Source organism: Schistocerca nitens, chromosome 5 (assembly GCF_023898315.1).
Source record: "Schistocerca nitens isolate TAMUIC-IGC-003100 chromosome 5, iqSchNite1.1, whole genome shotgun sequence".
NCBI classification, from domain to species: Eukaryota; Metazoa; Arthropoda; class Insecta; order Orthoptera; family Acrididae; genus Schistocerca; species Schistocerca nitens.
The window spans coordinates 93,210,120-93,234,301 of NC_064618.1; the positions used below are offsets into that span (position 1 = coordinate 93,210,120).

The window sequence follows — 24,182 nt, forward strand, 5'->3', positions numbered from 1 at the left end:
GAAAGGGAGAAGATGTCTGTCTTTACCGATACTCATATATATTTTTCAATACTGCTTGGTCTATAGTGTTTTTGTTTTAGATGATCTGCAAATGTTGAATAATTTGTACCGTATTTAAATGCTCTAGTGTGTTCTTTATATCTTGTGTCGAATGTCCCTCTGGTCATTCCAATCACAATATCTGCAACTGAGCTGATAGGTACCAGATTGTTCGTATCCATCTGGCTTGGATTTCAGTTTTGGGATGTGCTTTTGTACTGAATTGTTTGTTTTGTAATCTAAGCCTTGTTTCTTTGAATACATTACCTACTTTATGTGTCAAGTCGTTGTGGTATGTCATTGTACGCCCTTTTTTGTAGTCGTGCAGGTTGTAGGTGTTTGTGTGGTTTGGTTAGTTTTTTCATTATTTGTCTCTTTACTTTTCTGTTTAGTTTGTCTACTCTACCATTGCCGGCCGGAGTGGCCATGCGGTTCTAGGCGCTGCAGTCTGGAACCGAGCGACCGCTCCGGTCGCAGGTTCGAATCCTGCATCAGGCATGGATGTGTGTGATATTCTTAGGTTAGTTAGGTTTAATTAGTTCCAAGTTCTAGGCGACTGATGACCTTAGAAGTTAAGTCGCGTAGTGCTCACAAGGGAACCTCCCCATCGCACCCCCCTCAGATTTAGTTATAAGTTGGCACAGTGGATAGGCCTTGAAAAACTGAACACAGATCAATCGAGAAAACAGGAATAAGTTGTGTGGAACTACGAAAAAATTAGTAAAATATACAAACTGAGTAGTCCATTCGAAGATAAGCAACGTCAAGGACAATGGGAGTCAAGGAGAGCCGTGGTCCCGTGGTTAGCGTGAGCAGCTACGGAACGAGAGGTCCTAGGTTCAAGTCTTCCCTCGAGTGAAAAGTTTAATTTTTTATTTTCAGTTTATGTGACGAACTCTTATGTTTTCATCACTTTTTTGGGAGTGATTATCACATCCACAAGAAAATCTAAATCGGGCAAGGTAGAAGAAGCTTTTTACCCATTCGCTAAGTGTACAAGTTAGGTGGGCCGACAACATATTCCTGTCATGTGCCGTCACCAGTGTCGTATAGAATATATCAGACGTGTTTTCCCGTGGAGGAATCGGTTGACCTATGACCTTGCGATCAAATGTTTTCGGTTCCCATTGGAGAGGCACGTCCTTTCGTCTACTAATCGCACGATTTTGCGGTGCGGTCGTAAAACTCAGACACTAAACTTATTACAGTGAATAGAGTCGTCAATGAACGAACGACAGATCATAACTTTGCGAAAATAAACACAGTAAAATTTACACTCGAGGGGAGATTTGAACCCAGGACCTCTCGTTCCGCAGTTGTCGCGCTAACCACGGGACGACGGTGTTCCTCAGTTCATAATATCCTTGATGTTACCTATCTTGCACATGGACTACTCAGTTCGTATACTTTGCTTATTTTTTTTCATAGTTCCACACAACTTTTTCCTGTTTTCTCGATTGATGCGTGTTCAGTTTTTCAAGGCCTATCCACTGTGCCAACTTATAACTAAATCTGATGGGGGTGCAATGGGGAGGTTCCCTTGTCAGAGCCATTTGAACCATTTGTCTACCATTGTTTCTTTGTGTCCATTTTTTAATGCTATCTGTTTTATAAAGGCTAGCTCTTTCTGGTAAACAAAAGTGTCTGTTTAACATGTATCTAATTGCTACCTGTTTGTGATTCTGCAGGAGGTTTGAGGTTCCATTTAAGATAGCGTCACTTCTTGTGTGTTTTCTGTGTACGTCAAGTGTCTATTTGTTATTGTCTTTTCGTGTGGTTATCTCTAGAAAGCCGAGTTAGTTTTCTAGTTCTTCTTCTATTGTGAACTTTTAAGTTTTTGTGTACAGTATTTATGTCTTTGTATTCCTTTTTTCGGGGTTCCCGGGTTCGATTCCCTACGGGGTCAGGGATTTTCTCTGCCTCGTGATGACTGGGTGTTGTGTGCTGTCCTTAGGTTAGTTAGGTTTAAGTAGTTCTAAATTCTAGGGGACTGATGACCATAGATGTTAAGTCCCATAGTGGTCAGAGCCATTTGAACCATTTTTTTATTCCTTTTTTCTGTTGTGAAGGCACCGTAAAACTGTATCACAAGTCAGTACTCAGAATATTCCGCATCCGTTGTTGAAATGTGTGATTCATTTACCACATTACTTTTCGAGTCTACATTATCACATTATCAATTCATTATATTAACTTTAAGAACCTGATAATGGGATGACGTAGTCCCGAAACATCTTGCGGTAATTCAATCACACATTTTGACAACGCGTGCTGTATATATTCTTAGTACTAGTTCCTGTTCAGTTTCCATCGCGTTTTGATGCAACCCCAGCAGATAGCCCTTATAATGATGAAATACAGCAACCAGCCACTTTTTTGTACAGTTGTATTTGTGACAGAACTTGTTTGCGACATTAGGTACCTACAATTGGCGCAATACTTCTCTATCTTCATTCATACAGCCTTTTTGTGCACTTCATTCTGAACGTTGAAGGTGCCTGTTGAAAGTAATATACCCCCAAATAAAGAATGTGATACGCCGGTCGGAGGTAGGGGAATATCCTAAAGTGTCTTGATATAAACAATGCTGTAGAAAAAGTGGCTGCCTGTTGCATTTCTTCAAGGAACTCTGTCCGAAGACAGGAAGCTCAAACACTTTAAAACTGGATTAATTAATGCCAGCAGGAAATACGAATGTCCACTGGAGTGCGGCCTGCTTTGCACTGGCGTTGGGTCAGGACGTACCCTAGCAGTCGAGCGATGACTCTGTTACGCACCACTGTTCCGTTACCTCAAAATACTCAGTTTAGGGTTCTCTGAGACTGTATACTTTGACCGTAAAAATTTTGGAGAACGGAGAAATTACAGAAGAGAAAAGTCTCATCCAATCCGCAAACCGAACACTGAAGTGATGGTAAATATGCAAAAAACACCAAACAAACAATTGTAAACAAACGTACCATACAAGGATGTCCTGTATGACGGGCACCATTTAACTTTCATACTGATGCCATCATCCAATGCGCATGACTTATAATAAAGAACTGCCAATGATAAACTTAAGATCTGCAGAAGATCAAGTAATTATAAAGAAATGAAAAAGTAATTTACAAAAGTCAGTCCACAAACTTAACTAGTAGCAAAAACTAATGATTTTGAGATTTCCGTAAAACAAACTGAGATACAAGCATTCTCTGCGACATAGTTGATAACAGCAAAAATCTTAGAAGGAGAGAAACCTACCTAAATCATTAATGTTTTTCAATACTCGTTTATAGTTTACGGAAAGACAAAATTAAGTTACTCTGTATTTTATGTGGCACAGTGAAAAGAAGTTTAGATGCAATGCCGGCTGTGAAGTTAAGATATATTTTACGAAACCTCAGTCTCCAAGGAAATAAGACTTAAATTTGGTGTAAAGAGTATACTGGAACAAAATGAAGTACATCAGGTAAAATGCATATATCATATTGAAGTAATGGGCAGTAGTAGATATCCCAAAATAAGATAAAATTACAAAGCTATAAGCAGTCTCACTAGGGGTAAGATAGATACTGCCTACAGGAAAATTAAAGAGACCTTTGGAGATAAGAGAACCACTTGTATGAACATCAAGAGCTCAGATGGAAACCCAGTTCTAAGCAAAGAAGGGAAAGCAGAAAGGTGGAAGGAGTATACAGAGGGTCTATACAAGGGCGATGTACTTGAGGACAATATTATGGAAATGGAAGAGGATGTAGATGAAGATGAAATGGGAGATACGATACTGCGTGAAGAGTTTGACAGAGCACTGAAAGACCTGAGTCGAAACAAGGCCCCCGGGAGTAGACAACATTCCATTGGAACTACTGACGGCCTTGGGAGAGCCAGTCCTGACAAAACTCTACCATCTGGTGAGCAAGATGTATGAAACAGGTGAAATACCCTCAGACTTCAAAAAGAATATAATAATTCCAATCCCAAAGAAAGCAGGTGTTGACAGATGTGAGAATTACCGAACAATCAGTTTAATAAGCCACAGCTGCAAAATACTAACACGAATTCTTTACAGACGAATGGAAAAACTAGTAGAAGCCGACCTCGGGGAAGATCAGTTTGGATTCCGTAGAAATACTGGAACACGTGAGGCAATACTGACCTTACGACTTATCTTAGAAGAAAGATTAAGGAAAGGCAAACCTACGTTTCTAGCATTTGTAGATTTAGAGAAAGCTTTTGACAATGTTGACTGGAATACTCTCTTTCAAATTCTAAAGGTGGCAGGGGTATAATACAGGGAGCGAAAGGCTATTTATAATCTGTACAGAAACCAGATGGCAGTTATAAGAGTCGAGGGACATGAAAGGGAAGCAGTGGTTGGGAAGGGAGTAAGACAGGGTTATAGCCTCTCCCCGATGTTATTCAATCTGTATATTGAGCAAGCAGTAAAGGAAACAAAAGAAAAATTCGGAATAGGTATTAAAATCCAGGGAGAAGAAATAAAAACCTTGAGGTTCGCCGATGACATTGTAATTCTGTCAGAGACAGCAAAGGACTTGGAAGAGCAGTTGAACGGAATGGATGGTGTCTTGAAGGGAGGATATAAGATGAACATCAACAAAAGCAAAACGAGGATAATGGAATGTAGTCGAATTAAGTCGGGTGATGTTGAGGGTATTAGATTAGGAAATGAGACACTTAAAGTAGTAAAGGAGTTTTGCTATTTGGGGAGCAAAATAACTGATGATGGTAGAAGTAGAGAGGCTATAAAATGTAGACTGGCAATGGCAAGGAAAGCGTGCGTTTCTGAAGAAGAGAAATTTGTTAACATCGAGTATAGATTTAAGTGTCAGGAAGTCGTTTCTGAAAGTATTTGTATGGACTGTAGCCATGTATGGAAGTGAAACATGGATGATAACCAGTTTGGACAAGAAGAGAATAGAAGCTTTCGAAATGTGGTGCTACAGAAGAATGCTGAAGATTAGATGGGTAGATCACATAACTAATGAGGAGGTAGTGAATAGGATTGGGGAGAGGAGTAGTTTGTGGCACAACTTGACCAGAAGAATGGATCGGTTGGTAGAACATGTTCTGAGGCATCAAGGGATCACCAATTTAGTATTGGAGGGCAGCGTGGAGGGTAAAAATCGTAGCGGGAGACCAAGAGATGAATACACTAAGCAGATTCAGAAGGATGTAGGTTGCAGTAGGTACTGGGAGATGAAGAAGCTTGCACGGGATAGAGTAGCATGGAGAGCTGCATCAAACCAGTCTCAGGACTGAAGACCACAACAACAACAACAAGCAGATAGGTTAGGAATTCTTCCAGACGGTATAGAGGTAGCGCAATACCGGATAAAAATACTGTACTGAAACAGACATCAGGAAAATCATGATTACCAATACCCTTCGAAGAAACAGATGTTGTGACAAACAACAAAACTAAACGATCAGAGTTAAACACGAAATATGGAAATGTCATAACGGCCTGTGACGACGCAGTTAACGCTTAGTGAGTTCTTGAGGAGCACGGTCTTTCCTGAAGCGACGTATAATAATCCTCATCTGAGAACACTTGTAAAAAAATTGGCCGCACTATACGTGTCAATAGGGTGCACAGATATGTTTAACTCTATCACACTGTTAAAGTAATTTAATTCACCTGGTCTAGCTAGTACAACAAAATTACAAAAAGTCCTTCAGTCAAAACATGTGTTCTGCACTTTCTCTTTGTGTACACGTTCTTGCTAAAATTGCCGTCCTAGTATACGGTTCCAGAAATAAACAAACGAAAATAAGTACAGGTTTTACTAATCTTTTCCCACTTACAGCTGTCTCTCTCTCTCTCTCTCTCTCTCTCTCTCTCTCTCTCTCTCTCTCTGATAGCCAGTTTTAAAGGTTTCAACTCAGTCTAAAAGATCAGCTTTTTCCATCATTTCATAAACAGTTTTTAAAAAGACACGGTACATAATAGCTTTTAATGCTCGTTCAGGTCCTATGCAGGTCATCACTTTGAAAGTTCGCTCTTATGACTGCTCAGCACTGCACATGGAATTTATACCCTTCAAAAGAGAGACTGTTTTCAATAAAAAATCAAAAGTTCCCTAGATGTCATCCATGAACGACCACAAACTTTTACCGATGAGACATCTTCTCCAACAAAAACTGTTACTACCCAGTCATAATGAGGCTGCGAAAACCTCGGTGCTACGCAACCTTCTGTAACAAGGGCAGCGCATCCCGACCCAAGCACAGAGTTCCTCTCCCAGTACCAAAACGTGGGAAATATCTCTCCCCTGACTGGGCGAAAACCACAGCAGATAATCGGCTTCATATTTCGTTTCGCATGACCCGATACTCTTTCTCTCTGAACCAATCCCTTTTCGGAAGTTATTTTAAATAAAGTCTCATAATAACCCATTCCAGAAAAGGAAAAAAATAATACTACGGTTAATCATCTTAAGGAAAATACCAAAAACAAATACTATTTTTTCCTATCTTTTTGGCTCACACAATGGCAGTACAATCAGATTCCCACAATGATACAGCCTTAGTATGTAATTCATAATCACAACGACTCCTACTTCCCATCCGTGTCGCCCCTTATTCGCTCAAAGAGGATGACAGACGAAAATAATAATATCAAACACTCTGAAAAGATAATGACTTTTTGGAAGTCATTACATTCGTAATTTACAGTGTTAAACAAAATATTGTTTAGTCAGCTATTTTGGTCACTAATTACTGGGTTTAAGTCATCATCTGATTTACTTACGAAAACATCTTAAAGTGCGTGTTGAATGTAATGAAAAGTTATAAATTTTGGCTCTTAGGTAATTTTTAATATTTCCAAAATTACTTCAAATTTGAAACAGACTCGTAATATAGTTAATATTGTCGTTTTGAAAGGGACGGTGAATGACTTCGTTAATTCCCAGGATGGTGTGTATTTTAGACGATGTGCAAAGCATATGAGCGAGGCTAGGAGCACATACAGCAGATGGCAGGCTCCCCAACGTGGGAAAACTTTCGGCAGAGCATCACAGTCACTGAGACAAATCCAGCCTAATAGAGAGGAAAAAGCAGCAGTTATAGCGAGATAACGAAAGCTGAACTTTTCGCTTAACAAAAGCTGTTTACTATAAAAAATCGTTTGCTGTACATGCAAACATTCATCACTACAAGGCAGGAATTCGGCCAGAATGTACGTATGCAACCGAAACAGTGATTCTATGATAAGTGAAAGAACGGGAAGAAATTAGGAAACAGGGAAGGGAGATTGTGAGGCAGTTATTAGGAAAAAGCAGACACATTTGAATTAAGAAGTAACACAGTAGCATACAGTCACGTAGAAAAAATTAGAGTTGGAGCTAGGAAAAAAATTAGTTTTGTATGTTCACATACAAAAAATGAGTACTAGCAGACGGACAAGAAACATTTTACAGCGCGTTTCAAAATTTAAATAGCAAAGCTGACTGGCTTTAGAAGGAGCATGAAGCCCCAGAACAAATTAACATAATTAAGCAAGAATTTGAACATAGCGCAAGATAGGGAAAGCAAATAAGGAGTTGGGAGAAAAGTTCCTAATAGACAAACAAGAAAATGCACAGCAAAAGAGAGAAAAAAACTGAGTAGATGAAGGAGTATTTGGAGAAAGCGTATAGCTAACCTGGTGACATGAACGTGACTCTTAGCTGGCCTTTACGAAAGAAGGAGAAGATAGCCACCGTGAAGCATGCTAGAACAAGACCACAGAAAAGATGGAAAAACCAATTCTGAGATGAAGGCGCAACAGCCTTAACTAGACAAATCGTTGATATTCATGTTGATGATGATGATGAAGCTCTTAGACGAAGAAGGAATACTCCGTGGCGAAAGGCAACAGTTGCCGAATATACCGATATCAGTTTTTTGTGGAGTTACAGTCTTTTCGTTAGCATGAAGTCAGAAGTTGCTTCCACGTGGTGGGAGACAGTTTGGACAGTAGTGAACGACTGACGGTATTACCCTGGAGACGAACCGCTCGCTGGAGTACGAGTTGGTCCTCCGCTGTGAACGCCGTTTGAGTGCGGGCGCCGCAGGGACGCAGGAAGTTGGCTCACTTTGCCGGCAAGCCGTCCCTGTCTGTCTGGAGCCGCGGCCCGTAATTAAGAAGACGGGGCGCGCTTTGAAGAAGCATTCCTTTGTGCGGCGTGCCCTCCCGTGGAACCTCCGACCTGCCGCAGCCCTCTGCTGTTTTCTGCAGAGTTGGCACAGAGCAGATGGCCAGTTTCACCTCCACTTCGTCACTTCCGTAATTACGCACGCTACGCTTCCTATTTAAAGCAGTGCACCGCCTGCAAAACTGGCAATACACGACGGAAGAAAGTCAACATTTGTTGATGAACTTCCGTTTGTCGTTACGTGGTGAGATACAATTACTTCGCAATGTTTTCCTGTGGCATTCAGGAGGTGCCACGGGCAAAATAAAACTGCCCTGCAAAATATTTCGTGCACTTTAATCCTTTGACTACCAACTTGTCGTACGTGTCCCACGATAGGCTTTCAACGAACCAATTGGAATTCTTCTCATTGCTGCGTTTCAGTGTCTGGTAAAGAGTACCCTACTAATTGTCTGCAGAATTATTACAGTTACAAATTGCATCTGTATGTTGTGCTGTCCTCATTCGTATTTAACCCTCGTCACCGTATCGTCACATCGAATTAGTTCGCACCTGCAAATAGGCAAACCAACTGCCAGATCCGCAAAGCATGCTGCCTTCGCACCTTCCCGAACACATCGCATGTGTGACTCGGGTCGACGAATTGACGCTGCCACATCACAAACGAAGCTCTTATTGAGCACCTGCAGTGTGAGTTGCAAACTTGAAGAGATGCTTTGTCCACTGATGTGTGTCTGTTTTCAGTATGTCTTGCAGTATCTGTGCAGTCGTCGTCTGACACACTGCAGATATTATCCCCAACCACTTTGGAAAACGAAACGACGGGGGGAAGTATTCTTTTCATATTGTTACTTCTGACATTAATTAAAATAACCATACATTAATGTTTTTGAAACAAAAATTGGTAGTCAAAGAGTTCTGGTAGGCAACAAGTCTTACACTATCCCCACCGCGGGCAGCTTACACTATCCGCACTGCGGGCAGATGATGTAAGTTAGGTTACCTATCTTAAGGTGCATGAAGTATTTTGCAGGGCAGTTTTCTTCTGTCCACCCTGCACTACCGTAGCGATAACTTCACATACGGAAGCAGTGTATATCGTAGCATAATAGAAATTATTCTGATTACGGAGACTCAGTCGTATTTATGTAGTTCTGCTGAGTATGCTCCAGTGAAACAAATTTACTCTGGGAACCAAACTAAAGTAAAGCAAACACGAGTCACAGGCTAGATCCTTGGCGTCGCTGCTGCCTATAAGACAGTACAAGGAGCGATGTGGAATCGTGGGACATTCGATGAGCATGTGACCAGTCTCTAGAGCAGATGACTGGTGACAATGCTGATGCTTTTTTATTCAAACAGCTGTTCATTTGGCTTCATAAGGGCTCAGTGGAACCCGTTCCAGAACCCAACCTTGAAAACTGCCAGGAACTACAGGGAGCTAGCGAGGCGGTGAAGTGGTCAGCACACTGGACTGGCATTCGGGAGGAAGGCGATTCAAACCCCCATCCGGCCATACTGATTTTGGTTTTCCGTGATTTCCATAAATCGCTTCCGGCAAATTCCGGGACTTTTCCTTTGATAGGGCACGGTCGACTTCCTTCCTCATCCTTCACTAATCCGATGGCAACGATGACCTCGCTGTTTGGTCCCCTCAGATCAACCAACCTATCCTGTCCTGTGCCAACCTCTTAATACCAGAGTAGAGAGAATACGTACCGGGAATTCAACCCTGGTCCATTTGTATCAAAGGCGGGGACGCTAAACACTCGGTTACATTTTTTTTATATATTTTCGAGTACTTTATTAATGATTCATATTTTCCAAATTCATAGCACTTAATCTTCTCCTTGATCTGATACTCCAAGAAACTGAACCAGTCTTCCTCAGCATCTTCCTCTTCAAAAAGTATGAATGACCACTTGCAAAGTGAGACTCCAGTGAGAAATCTGTGTCTTTCGGAGAGTCCATTCCAACAGTCAAGCTCAGAATATTGACAGCCTGCTTGCGAACACGTATATGTCACCGCTGATGAGAACTTTTGCGTGATGTATTGATTTAGCAACAACTAGTTCGAAAACCTGCATCCGTAAACTTCTCTCTAAGAAGTCTTCAACGCTCTAACCCAAAACATAAGCTTCATACGATCTTCATCCAGTACTCCAATTTGTAGCAACGTTCTCCAGCGTCAGAAATTCTCTAGCAGCCTTCCGAATTTGGCCAATGTGTACTTCATACACCTAACTTCGTAGGTCATATTCACCAACGATCTTTAATTCTTGGTCACGACGAGCCTATTCATATGTATGCCTCGCTATGACACAGGTCTTCCTAAAGACCAACGACATGCGCCCGTTAATTAAGCAGGCACTAGCCTACATCAGCTTCAGACATACAAACGATTACACCTTCGGACGATCACCTGTCTCCTCACTTGAACGCTACAGAGGCGGTCCACTAATATTCAGCAGTGAGCGTTGATTCGTTAACAGAGATCCAAATGTGACACATTTTCCTATCCCTTGATACTCCATTCGCATCAACATAATCATTACTCCTGGTATCATGTACAGTTTTTTTTCCACATTCTGCTCATGGACAGCCCCTATCATTTTTCGCCTCTACTACTCCTTCCTGAACTAAGTGAACTGTTCCTGGTACGATGTGTTAGAGTCTGCATCTTCATCTACATTCATACTCTCCAAGCCAGTCCGAAGAGCATGACGGAGTATTAGTTATTAGGGCTTCTTCCCTTTCCATTCTCATATGGTGCCTGGAAAGAATGATTGCTTAAACACCTCTGTGCGCTCTGTAGTAAGTCCAACCTTCTTATGAGAGCGATACGTAGACGCATGTAAATTCCAAAAACGTTGGTCCTTTAAATTTTCCAAGAGGCTGTTGACCGGATAGTTTGCGTTCAGTTTAGTTTGACATTTCATATTTAAATTAAAGTTCAGTCTTGATCACGTTATGTCTGTTTTAATGAGTAACCGGTTTCGGTTTTTTCTATAAAACCATCATCAGACCTGTGAATAAATTTTAAGAAATACTAGATACCAATCTTTAAATGAATGAAAAAGTCTAATGATGTCAAAATTTTTAACAAAATAAAATAAAATTAGTTATACCCATTGGCTCCCTTGGGTTGGTAGGTGGAGCTGTCCTTGCTGCTGTGCACTCAACTGATGGTTATGAGTGCTGAGCACGAGCTTAAATATGCAGAGGCTCCACCTACTTCCTGTCACACTACTTCATAACTGCCAATCAGCGTTCATAATATGATGCCATCGTCAAAGTATAAAAGTAGGAAATACACTAATAACATAAAATTGATTCATTTAAATATCTGATTAACAGATAGTAGTTGTGTCTACAACTTATTTATATTTTGGATAAAAACAGTGAATTACGATGTGTGATAGCTGTGCCGTCTATGGACAACCTTAATACTATTACAGTGCCAGTTACATCAAAGATGTAAAATCCTTGGCGTTGTGGTATATATCGATTATACCAAGTCGCCTACATCACAATTGCATCTTTGTTGGATGCTGCAGAATCGTCTTGTTTTAACTGTAGTTTTTATGGCAATGTTCTTTATAGCATTAAGTTAGCAGCCAATAGTACGTTACACATTATGTATATCTGAATAACTGATGAGACTGCTGATGCAGCATATTTTACATACATTGCTTTTGCCATGGGTATAACTAATATTATATTTTTATAAAACATCTTTGATGTAACTGGCACTGTAATAGTATTAAGGTTGTCCATAGAGGGCACAGCTATCACACATCGTAATTCACTGTTTTTATCCAAAATATAAATAAGTTGTAGACACAACTACTATCTGTTAATCAGATATTTAAATGAATCAATTTTATGTTATTAGTGTATTTCCTACTTTTATACTTTGACGATGGCGTCATATTATGAACGCTGATTGGCAGTTATGAAGTAGTGTGACAGGAAGTAGGTGGAGCCTCTGCATATTTAAGCTCGTGCTCAGCACTCATAACCATCAGTTGACTGCACAGCAGCAAGGAGAGCTCCACCTACCAACCCAAGGGAGCCAATGGGTATAACTAATTTTATTTTATTTTGTTAAAAATTTTGACATCATTAGACTTTTTCATTCATTTAAAGATTGGTATCTAGTATTTCTTAAAATTTATTCACAGGTCTGATGATGGTTTTATAGAAAAAACCGAAACCGGTTACTCATTAAAACAGACATAACGTGATCAAGACTGAACTTTAATTTAAATATAACAATTAATTGATCACTGTATTCCAAAAATGTTTACCAAAATTGTGCAAAGTTTGTCTAGTCAGGCAATTGGAAATTACAAAAGGTTTAGAAATATTAGAACCAAAATTATGAAACTTCGTATGAAAATTAAATTTAATAAAACTTGCCTCATGGAACATATCATACCAAAATATGCTAAAATCAATATTCAATCCAAATCTAGTAATGTAACATATGTACAACAAAAGAGTAGTATTTTATGGATTAAATTTGAAATTAGAGAAGCTTTTAAGATAAAAGATTTTTTAAATGTCGAAATGTATAGTCTGCATTTATTGCTAAGTAATGAACTCTCACCTTTGATTTTTTTCTATTTTACTAAGCAGCATTGATGAGAAAATAGACTTTTTACGGAAAGCGATTACCCAAAGACATCAGAGAAAAATTGATCTACTCATAGCTAAACAACAAAATAAGCTTTCAGAAAAGGTCAACCATACACATCAATTTTATCCAAGGACAATGAATCTTACAGATATTCAGTTCACAAAGTCCGAAATGTCACTACTTGACAAAGGCTTAAAATATAACTTAACTCCCCCACTAAATAATACCAACGTTAAACACATAATTGCTGATATTATAGCAACAAGCAAAATATCGAAAATAAATAAACCTGAAGCATGTAAGATAGCCCTAAAAACGAAGGACTTAATTTTAAAAGAGAAAAATAAACTACATAGAAAAACTGAAGATAAAACACTTAAAAATATCAATAATAAACTACTAGCAGAGAAAGCAATTGTGGTAAAGGCTGATAAAGGAAATACCCTTGTAATTATTAAAGAAGACGATTATATATTTAAAACACTCTCATTGTTTAATGAAAATGGGATCGTTGAAGTAACTAAAGACCCCACTCCAAAGTTCCAATTAAAGATTAAGAAACTAGTCGATGAAAATAATCACCTCTTGACCCCTGAGGAAAAAAATATGATGAAAAATATGAATCCCCAAATACCTAAATTAAGATCACAGATTAACTGCATAAAGATGAGAAATCTATACGACCTATTGTCAACTACAGAAGTAGTCCTTCATATAAACTAAATATGAAACTTAATAAAATTTAGAAAGCATTCTATACATATGACAGCAACTTCAGTATCAAAAACAGTTATGAACTAACACAACAAATCCACAATATAGACATTCCAACTAGTGCAAATTTCGCCTCATTAGATATTAAAAATTTATATACAAATATACCAATTATTGAGACGATTAATATAATTAGGGATAACTTAATACAATACAAAAATATGACTAAAGACGAAATAATCGAACTTATAGAACTACATGAATGCACTTTAGATTACAATTATTTCTCGTTTAATACTAAAATATATTGTCAGAAAGATGGCTTAGCAATGGGAAATTCTTTGGCTGGGACAGTAGCAGACATTTTCGTAAACCACATTGAGACGCAATTCCTGAAAAATAACCCTGATATCGCAAATAAAATCATATATTACAAGCGATATGTAGACGATACATTATTACTTTATAATAGTTCAAAAGACGAAATTGAGAAACTTGCTATAAAATTAAACTCTATGCATCCGAAGTTACAATTTACAGTTGAGCATGAAAATCGAAAATCTATTAACTACCTAGATCTCACTATAACTAATAACAACAGGAAACATTTATTCACCATATACAGGAAACCTACAACCACTGATGTTATTATTAATGCTACATCATGTCATCCTGACAAGTATAAAAAAACATTTTTTAAGTCTATGATACACCGAATACTAAAATTACCACTAGAAGCTAATGAGATCAAAAAGGAAATGACCATCTTAAAACAAATTGCAAAAACCAACTCTTTCGACACACGACAGGTAGATATCATTTTTAATAAAGTACAACAATCACAAAGTACTCCACTAATAAGTAATCCAAAATATATGAAGATGACATATATGGGAAACATATCAGATAGAATCACTAACTTATTCAAAAATTCTGGAATAACAATAGCATTTACAACTGACAATACTTTACAACAAAAATTAAGACATACCGTAGATAAAGATAGTGGAAAATCTACCAGATCAGGAGTGTACAAGATCCAATGTAGAGACTGTGAGAAAATATATATCGGCCAAACAGGTCGAAATTTTGCAGTAAGGTACAAAGAACATACGTCAGGTACCTCACGAACAAAGTCTGTTTTTGGTCATCATATAACATGCAATAATCATGCTGAGGGGACAGTACAACAGAATTTACAAGTTCTTCATTATGCAAATAAAGGCTTACTTATGAATATCCTAGAAGAAATCGAGATATATGCTAATTTGAAAACCAAATCATCAATGCTGCTCAATGAACAATTAGATTTTCGCGAAAAATATTATTACGACCTTTTTGACGAAATTTTATAATAAAAGCATCTACTCTTTTGTGTTTTAAAAATATAAGATTAGTTATACCCATGGCAAAAGCAATGTATGTAAAATATGCTGCATCAGCAGTCTCATCAGTTATTCAGATATACATAATGTGTAACGTACTATTGGCTGCTAACTTAATGCTATAAAGAACATTGCCATAAAAACTACAGTTAAAACAAGACGATTCTGCAGCATCCAACAAAGATGCAATTGTGATGTAGGCGACTTGGTATAATCGATATATACCACAACGCCAAGGATTTTACATCTTTGATGTAATTGGCACTGTAATAGTATTAAGGTTGTCCATAGACGGCACAGCTATCACACATCGTAATTCACTGTTTTTATCCAAAATATAAATAAGTTGTAGACACAACTACTATCTGTTAATCAGATATTTAAATGAATCAATTTTATGTTATTAGCGTATTTCCTACTTTTATACTTTGACGATGGCATCATATTATGAACGCTGATTGGCAGTTATGAAGTAGTGTGACAGGAAGTAGGTGGAGCCTCTGCATATTTAAGCTCGTGCTCAGCACTCATAACCATCAGTTGACTGCACAGCAGCAAGGAGAGCTCCACCTACCAACCCAAGGGAGCCAATGGGTATAACTAATTTTATTTTATTTTGTTAAAAATTTTGACATCATTAGACTTTTTCATTAATTTAAAGATTGGTATCTAGTATTTCTTAAAATTTATTCACAGGTCTGATGATGGTTTTATAGAAAAAACCGAAACCGGTTACTCATTAAAACAGACATAACGTGATCAAGACTGAACTTTAATTTAAATATAACAATTAATTGATCACTGTATTCCAAAAATGTTTACCAAAATTTGACATTTCAGTTTCTCCAGTATCTCCGTCACGCTCTCCCATGGATCCTGCTGTCCTCCTTCATACATGTTCAATATCTCCTTTCGTCCTGTGTGGTACAGGACGCACACGCTTCCACATTATTCTACGACGGGTCGCACAAGTACCCTTCTTTGTAAACCGACTGCTTTCTTCCGGTATCCTACCGATGAACCAAATTCTGCCACATGCTTTAGCTATGACGGAGCCTATCTGTTCGCCCATTTCCCATTCCTACAAACTGTTACATCCAGGCGCTTGTATGAGTTAACCGATTCCAGCTGTGAGTCATTGATACGTACCTCACCTAGGTATTAAAATGTTTACTTTTCCTTTCGTGCATTTGTTCGCGTTAGAAGGGAACCTCCATCTAGTACAGTAAAATAAATACAGTATTATATAACTAGTCCCATATTTCATGCTTTTATCCATCCCACGAATTCTCAACGAACAAACATCACCTTCATTCAAGAAAATACTGATTCTACTCGACAAATAGTTGACATTTACTGTGACACTTTGGGTCAGAACCGAAGATATTTTCTCTTCTAACGAACTTAACAGCGTGCATTGTAGCGTACCGAATTCTACCACTAGAACAACCTTCGATCTAATCAGACACTTAGAGGAATACTCCATATTGTTGTTTTTTATTGTTTAGGCGATGTTGTGGTACAATGTCGATTATCTTTCTGAAATCCAAGAACACAGACTTTCTCTACGCCCTTGCCTCTGAAGTTAGCCATACCGTGAGGAAAACAATGCAAGCTGAGTTTCACAAGAAAGTATTATCCTGAAAATATTTGTGTGGAGAACAGTTCTCTATGGAAGTATAATGTGCACGATAGAAAGTAGTGACAAGAAGAAAATACAAGCTTTTGAAATACGGTGCTGCAGGCGAATACTTTGAAGAATATCTGTAAGTAAAGCAACTTACGAAGAGATGATCAGTCGAATCGGAGAGAAAACAGCTTTATGGTACGACTTGACTAAATCAAGGGATACGTCGATAGACCATAGCCCGTAATGTCAAAGAGTAGTTAATTCTGTAACGTAAGGAAGGGTGGGGGAGCGAGAGTGTAGATAGTGATCAAGGTTTGAATACAGTAGGAAAGTTCAAATGCACATAGGTTACAATAGTTACGCAGAGATGAAGAAAACTACTCAGGCTGTACTTTTGTGTAGAGCTTATTCAGACTGCGGACCATCGCCACCACCACAACAACAACAGCAACAACATGTTAACATTTTTTTGTGACCGACTGTTCGGCGAGTTACTTGTAGGTTATTTGCTGAAGGTCTCCCATGAGTCAGTGGCCCACAATATTAACGGAATTCCTAAAAAACTGAGATACTCAAAATTTTCTAGAATCTTCAACATATCTATAGATGCATGAAATATATGCCATTGCTACGAAAATTCTGATTGTCGTCCTCATAGTAGATGCGCATATACTAATGTTAACAGACGGCAAAAATATTTTACTCTGATGCTTGAAACCTACAGGCTTTGACAATAACATTTTTTTCCCTCTACAATTAATATCGTTTTCCGGAACCAGTTAAAATTATTATATCATTCCGAATAATGATGAAAACAAAGACAAGTTATCCGTTTACGTTTTCGTAGAAAATACAATAGCTTTACTCGTAAGTAAGTAATGCCCCCAAATTTCTTACATGAAAGCTTTTTTAGCTAAACAAACTTTATTAACATTCTATATCTTTATTCTTCACGTCTACGTTTTTATTTCTCAGTTTAGTCACCCTCGCGACGAACACATTTGTCACAACAAGAGATCAGTTTGTTGATATCGTCGATGTCCAATGTTTGACGTTTTTGACGTAGCCACAAAAAAAAAACTACGTTCAAATGGCTCTGGGCACTATGGGACTTAACATCTGTGGTCATCAGTCCCCTAGAACTTAGAACTACTTAAACTTGTTAGTTAGGTTTAACTAACCTAAGGACATCACACACATCCATGCCCGAGGCAGGATTCGAACCTGCGACCGTAGCGGTCACGCGGTTCCAGGCTGAAGCGCCTAGAACCGCACGGCCACACCGGCAGGCCACGTAGGCACAACCCCACCTCTGCTTCGACAGTTTCATCAGGACCTAAGTAAAGTCCTCGATGGTGCTCTTTACGTTTTGGGCAGAGATGAAAATCGGTTGGAAGCAAGTCGGGACTGATGGAGGATGGTCGATGACAGGCGTCGAACTCTTACAAATGTCGCAGCGCTCGTGTGTGGTCTGGCATTCTGATGCTGAAAGAGACGGTGTTCAATGTGTGGTCAAGCTCTTCGAATTCGAAACTCGATGACAGGGTGCTGTTCTTCACGTTTTCACATAGTTAAGTTACAAACCACCATTTTACACTCAACAATTCGGAGCCATCTACCGGAAGAGGGGCCGGCCGGTGTGGCAGAGCGGTTCTAGGTGCTTCAGTCTGTAACTGCACGACCGCTACGGTCGCAGTTTCGAATCCTGCCTCGGGCATGGATGTGTGTGATGTCCTTAGGTTAGTTAGGTTTAAGTAGTTCTAAGTTGTAGGGGACTGATGACCTCAGATGTTAAGTCCCATAGTGCTCAGAGCCATTTGAACCATTTTTGAACCGGAAAAGGGTTGAAACTTTCATCAGCAGAGTGGGAAGGTCAGCCGAGTAATACGCATGACATTCGGAGGCATTAGTTTTGTGTACGTTCCCGTATTAAATTACATGTGAATATTTCATTGTATTTTATTTATTAATCTGCTTCTGTTGTAGACTCAGGTTGGCATAAATACAAAGTGAACCATAACTCTAACTAAAAGTATGGACAAAATGTCCTGTGTTGTTGACTGACTCTAATCTAGAATAATTTTAATTCACTTACACCCTGAATTCCTAATACAATAACATTCGCGGACATAAATTTTGATTTACAAGCTTCTGGATTGGTCAATGGCTTTATGGTACAGTGTTTTCTAATTTGTCAGTAGATGACCTTAGCAGCACCATGCCTAAGTCCCGCGGCGTGTCCTAATTTCCACACGCGTCAGCAGCTGCAGATATTCAGAATACCTGTGGCCTTAACTGCAAAAATTATTCTCCACAGTGAGTACCAGTGGTACATTAAAGCTGATGTAGTTTACGTAGATTCATGCAGTGATCTCATACGGGAAAATGTGTTAGAACAAATGACGTCAGGCACATGACACTCTTTTAGAACAAATGTCTCATCAGGACCGTACAGGGCCTTAATTCATGAGAATGGATGTTCTTACAATACATCACAGAACGTCTACTGACGTACAAGATTCGGGGTTGACAATGAAATCTGCGCCATCCATTCAGTGGAACTCACCAATGATATGATCTTTACTATGTTGCATCCGCACCGTGAGGTACTGCACAAAAATGGCGCTGCATTCCTCACTATACACGTTAAATTGGTTTCTACAAGAGTTGCGATTTGTTAATGTTAAAAGCACGGCCTAAAAATCAGATCGAAGGCTTTTTACTGGACAAAAGATCTTTCTGTTGCATAAAGGGAGACAATCACCCTGCTCAATTACGATCGTTGTCACTAAAATGTCTTCAGAAGCGTAAGAATTAGACACAAGTTTTTAACTGTCATCTCGACTAAACACAGCTACGTCACTAATTTATTGTTTATTTGCGGGCACATGTCTTCTTCAGTCTTGATGCGCATGTCGCTTCACCAAAGTGCCATAGTACGCTTCTACGGGAACCAAAAAATGGCAGAACTCAGTGTCAAAATGGGATGTCGTGCAGTAAGTTGTTTTCTGAAGCGGAGGAAAACAATTTATTTGTCCGTCTTTATCCCTTTTTTCTATTTTGAAACAATTGTTCTACATATAATCCATGGACAAGTCCATATAATAATTTACAAGATACAGTGTAGCGGAATTTTAAATGTGATGCTGAAGATGGTTGTGGTTTAAATGTGTTAAGAGGTGTAATCTTTTTAAAAAAATAATAATAGCAGTCAAGGAGGACACAATTATATCCATTAATGCCAGTGCTTACGGACGCTTAAAATAATTTTATGTAATTTATAGACAGCAGCGGAACCGTTTCAGCTGTGACAGACTAACCAGGACGGCTAAATAAGTCACCACGGTTGGCTGAAAAAAGCAGCAATATTTCCGCTGCCGGCGAAAATGAAGTACCGAGCTATACTCTGTTGTTATCAATGGACAGCGATTTTTTTTTTTTTCCTGGTCTGTTGGGGTGCTACGGTATTGTGGCGCCGCGATTTCGTCCTGTAACAGAGCTTACTTTTCTGGAGGTGATGATTGTAAACGTAAGGGGCATTCAAATAAAAACCAGACAGATTCAAAGGAAGTAAGTAAACTGTTCCCCCCTCCCCCCCCCCCCCCTTGGTTCCACTCGCGGATCGCGCGAGGGAAAAACGCCTCAGAACGAGCTCTAATTTCCCTTATACTTGAATGGTGATCATTACACGATTGGAAGGTTGGTGTTAATAATGTATGCTCTTATGCTCTACATCCTCGGCGAAGATCGGATTTAGGAATTTAGTGAGCAGCCCCTTCCGTTTAGCGCGACGTCTATCTGCAAGTGTGTCCCACTTCAAACTTTCTATGAGAGTTTGTAACGCTCTCGCGATGGCTACATGTACCAATCACGAACCTTGCCGCTCTCAATCTCATGAATCAGACCCAACTGGTAAGGATCCTTTACAGACGAACCATGATCGTACTGAAGCATGCACCTCTTCGTCCTGAGGGAATCAAAGACCACGGATACCCTTTTTCTGGATTCCAAAAGCATTTGGGCGAACCCACTAGTTGCCAAGGTTGTTCCGACGACCCTGCAAAAGTTCCGTTGGGAAGTCCTTTCACACACGCCATAGAGTCCCGACCTCTCCCCAAACGATATATATATTTTTTTTCACCTGTCTCGTTTTTATTTGACTGCCCCTTACATATGACTACTCCTCCTAGTTGAAAGTGATAAAATGTGTTGGATTTATACTTTTTCAGTTGATGAAGCTATCTTCATTTAAGTTTTCCACGATCTTCTCAAATTCTTCCAGGTGAATATTCGAAGCTTTCCTTCTGCGAGAGTTTGTCTGCCAGTTTCCCACATTCTCGACCATTATTAACAGCTGCAAAATTAATTCACATCTTGTGTTCTATGGGTATTACTATCACTAGTTGACCCGTGAAAATAATTCAAACTCTGTCCTGATCAGTCACCGACAGTGTTGTAGTAATGGAAAAATAATAGGGAAATGCAAGTAATAAAAGTTGTTATATTTTGGACAGAAGTTACACATAATAGTTTCACTGTGAAAACCAATATTAGGTACATTATGATCTAATGTTTTATGAATTTGATCAACTGTGGATAAGATTTGTGTGACCAGCATAAATTGGCGCAACTCCTGCAGGATGTTGCAGACTTCCTACACATGATACAGCCACCCATGTTTTTTTTAAAAAAAGACGGACTACTACCAGGAACATCAACCGAGTTAAACTTAACAGAAGCAAATGCCGAATGATTGTTAAATCGTCTAGTTAGTTCTTCGTGCAGCCATTATTCTGTTATGTGAGGTATTGAAGCTGTTCACCAACTCTTATCAAAGTTAACCTTTCGCTCGTGGCAACAAATGAGAACTGAATTTTCACTGAACTCCCCTGCAGACAACCTTGCACAGCAACATACGCATACGAGGTCCTTATTACCAATACTGTGTGTTTGCACTTCATTATCTTTAGGGAAGAGATAGAAAAATAATATGGTTTTTGAAGTTTATATAGTCTTCTTGCACTGATGTTTTGATGGAGGTGACATAGATGCGTTGTCTTCCACTGATTGTTCCCGTTGGCCATCGAATTGGTTTAGTCTGCGATTGCACTGAAGTCGAAATTGGTTTTATTCCTCACTTTGTCATTTCCCCTTCTGCGGTCTGTGAAACCTCCCAATGGTGTGGAACGCCCTCTAGTTAGAGGTCTCACTCTCGGTCTGTATGGGAAACTGAAGTACAGAAGAAATTAGCACTACACAAAGCTTTCTAAAAGAATGTAAACAACTCCAACCGCTGTTGTACAAAGTAATTAAATGTCATTGTCAATAGATGGCGCCTTCTGAATACTGTACATCGACACGTATGACAGTAATCGCGATAGATTACTCTTGGCATTACTAGTGAAAGAAATCTAGAAAATGAAGTCTCAATCATTAATTTTTGTTAAGCAATACGGGAGATATGCGTACCGACAAAAAAACACCCGTGATAAATACAATGTTATTGTAACTATTATTATTATTATTATTATTATAGTTCATCTCTTATTCTTTTTTTCTGTTGTGTGGTGTCATGTTATCGTTGATACATAGGTCCACGGAAATTCGGTATCAGGCTTTTCATTCCACATTAACATCTCTCTTCGAATTTCAGTTACTTGCTTGTTACAACTGCCGGTATGAGCTATAAACTCACTTGATGGTACCGGAACATACTGCGACCATCGTCTCTGGAAGAGATAACAATTAATTCCACTGCGGTTAGAGTCGCTGCATTCCTGTGGAGCGTCCGGCGTCCGATAGCAATCGGAGTGTTTGCTCAGCTGTCCGGGCCTACTTTAAAGGTCATCGTCAGTATTGATCTCTTGTCTGCGCAACATCAACGGCCTTCTTCGTAACGTGCTAACCACTCCAGCATAATTATTGAAATACACATTTCTTACTTAACCAAAGGCGAGTCGCTTTTTCAGTTTCAACTATCGACCCGAAACTATTAAATTACACCAATACTTCACTAGACAGTTACGGTAGCAGCTCACTGTGACGTCACATTTCAAGGAACTCCTAAGGCAGATGCTCAGATCCGCAACATATGGTGGCAGTATAAGTGGCAGGGGTTACAGTTCTCTTACTCGGAATGCATTGGTGTCCCTAGATCAACAGCCACATTGTTTTCTCATGGCGAACCTCATTTTTGACTTGTAGGAGAGCATATGTCAATTCAGTTTTAAGCTGCCTGTTTCTGAACTTAATCTGAGTTAACACAGCAATGCCTGCTGAAATTCGTCCTGATTAAAATCCCATTTTTAAATCTATGAATATTGACCCGTGAAAGTACTAGTGCAACACAACCTGATCATACTTTTGGCATAATTGAACACAGGCAAGCTTAATTCACTTTAATTATTAAATTTGCTAGCCAAACAATTACCATTTGACCTTGCAGAAGTTTAATATGTCCCATCTTGTAGGCAAAACATGCTCAGTGAACATAATTGGGCCATAAATATGATTCTAAACATCTTTCTGTGAGAACCTGAAAATACAGGACTTTCGAAGGACATTGTTTGGAATGCAGTACAGCATCTGCTGCTTCGAATCTGTCAGCGAAAACTTACCTTCTGGAACCTGTAAGGGTATTACTAAAAACACTGCAAGTAAGCTTACGCTGACTGAATGAATGCTCCACATGAAAGTAATTCGTATTGAGCTAATGATCACACTGAAGGCAAATGATCACCGAAGGAAGTCCTTTCACACACGCCATAGAGTCCCGACCTCTGCCCAAACGATATATATATATTTTTTTTCACCTGTCTCGATTTTATTTGACTGTCCCTTATATATGACTACGCCTCCTAGTTGAAAGTGATAAAAAGTGTTGGATTTATTTATTTAATTTATAAGATCATGGCCTCATTCGTTCTTGAAAAGAACTCGTATACAAAGAGGGTGAACCTCCACTGACAAGTTTTCAGAGGTGGTATTATGGACGATAATAAGAAAAACATGGGCTCTAAAACGCCTATCTTAACAGCTATGAGCACTTGTTCATCTTCACTTCTACATAAAGCTCTTGGTTTCTCACATATTGGGAGGCTGTATTTAGAACAAAACAAGAATTTCCAGTAACCATGGGCTCTAAACTGGATAGTTCAAGAACTATTTGTCTCCTCTTGCCTGCTCTCCCTATACACTTCCTCCTGTAGCCCCTCTCACTTAACATCTCTTCCTGCCCACCTCTCGCTGTCCATCTTCTCCTCACTCCTCTTTATACAGCTCTTCCTCCCCATCTCTCTTCCCTCCCCTCATTCTCCCCTCTCTCTGTCCAACCCTTCCCAGTCCCTCTCTCTGTCCATCCTGATACCATTCCCACAACATGTCTGCCATGCATGGCAACCTAAGTATCAATGGCTTAAAATTTAAAAAAAATTAAAAAATCGTTTTCTTCTTACGTTCAGGCAGCCATGCAAAGAAGGCATGTCCTGCATTACAGTCTACACGAGAGGACTGCTGCCGCGTAGCGAAGCCGCGTGAATAGCACTCGTCTACATCACTCGCTGTGCACGCACACACGGAAGTATGTGATTGGCAGTTCACTCACTCGGAATCAAATGGTTCAAATGGCTCTG

General features: G+C 39.3%; 1 pseudogene; it reads right to left on the reverse strand.

Moving 5' to 3' along the window:
* Positions 1-9,986: 9,986 nt before the first annotated feature.
* LOC126260293 (40S ribosomal protein S9-like) overlaps positions 9,987-24,182 on the reverse strand; it is an 86,541-nt pseudogene continuing 72,345 nt past the window's right edge.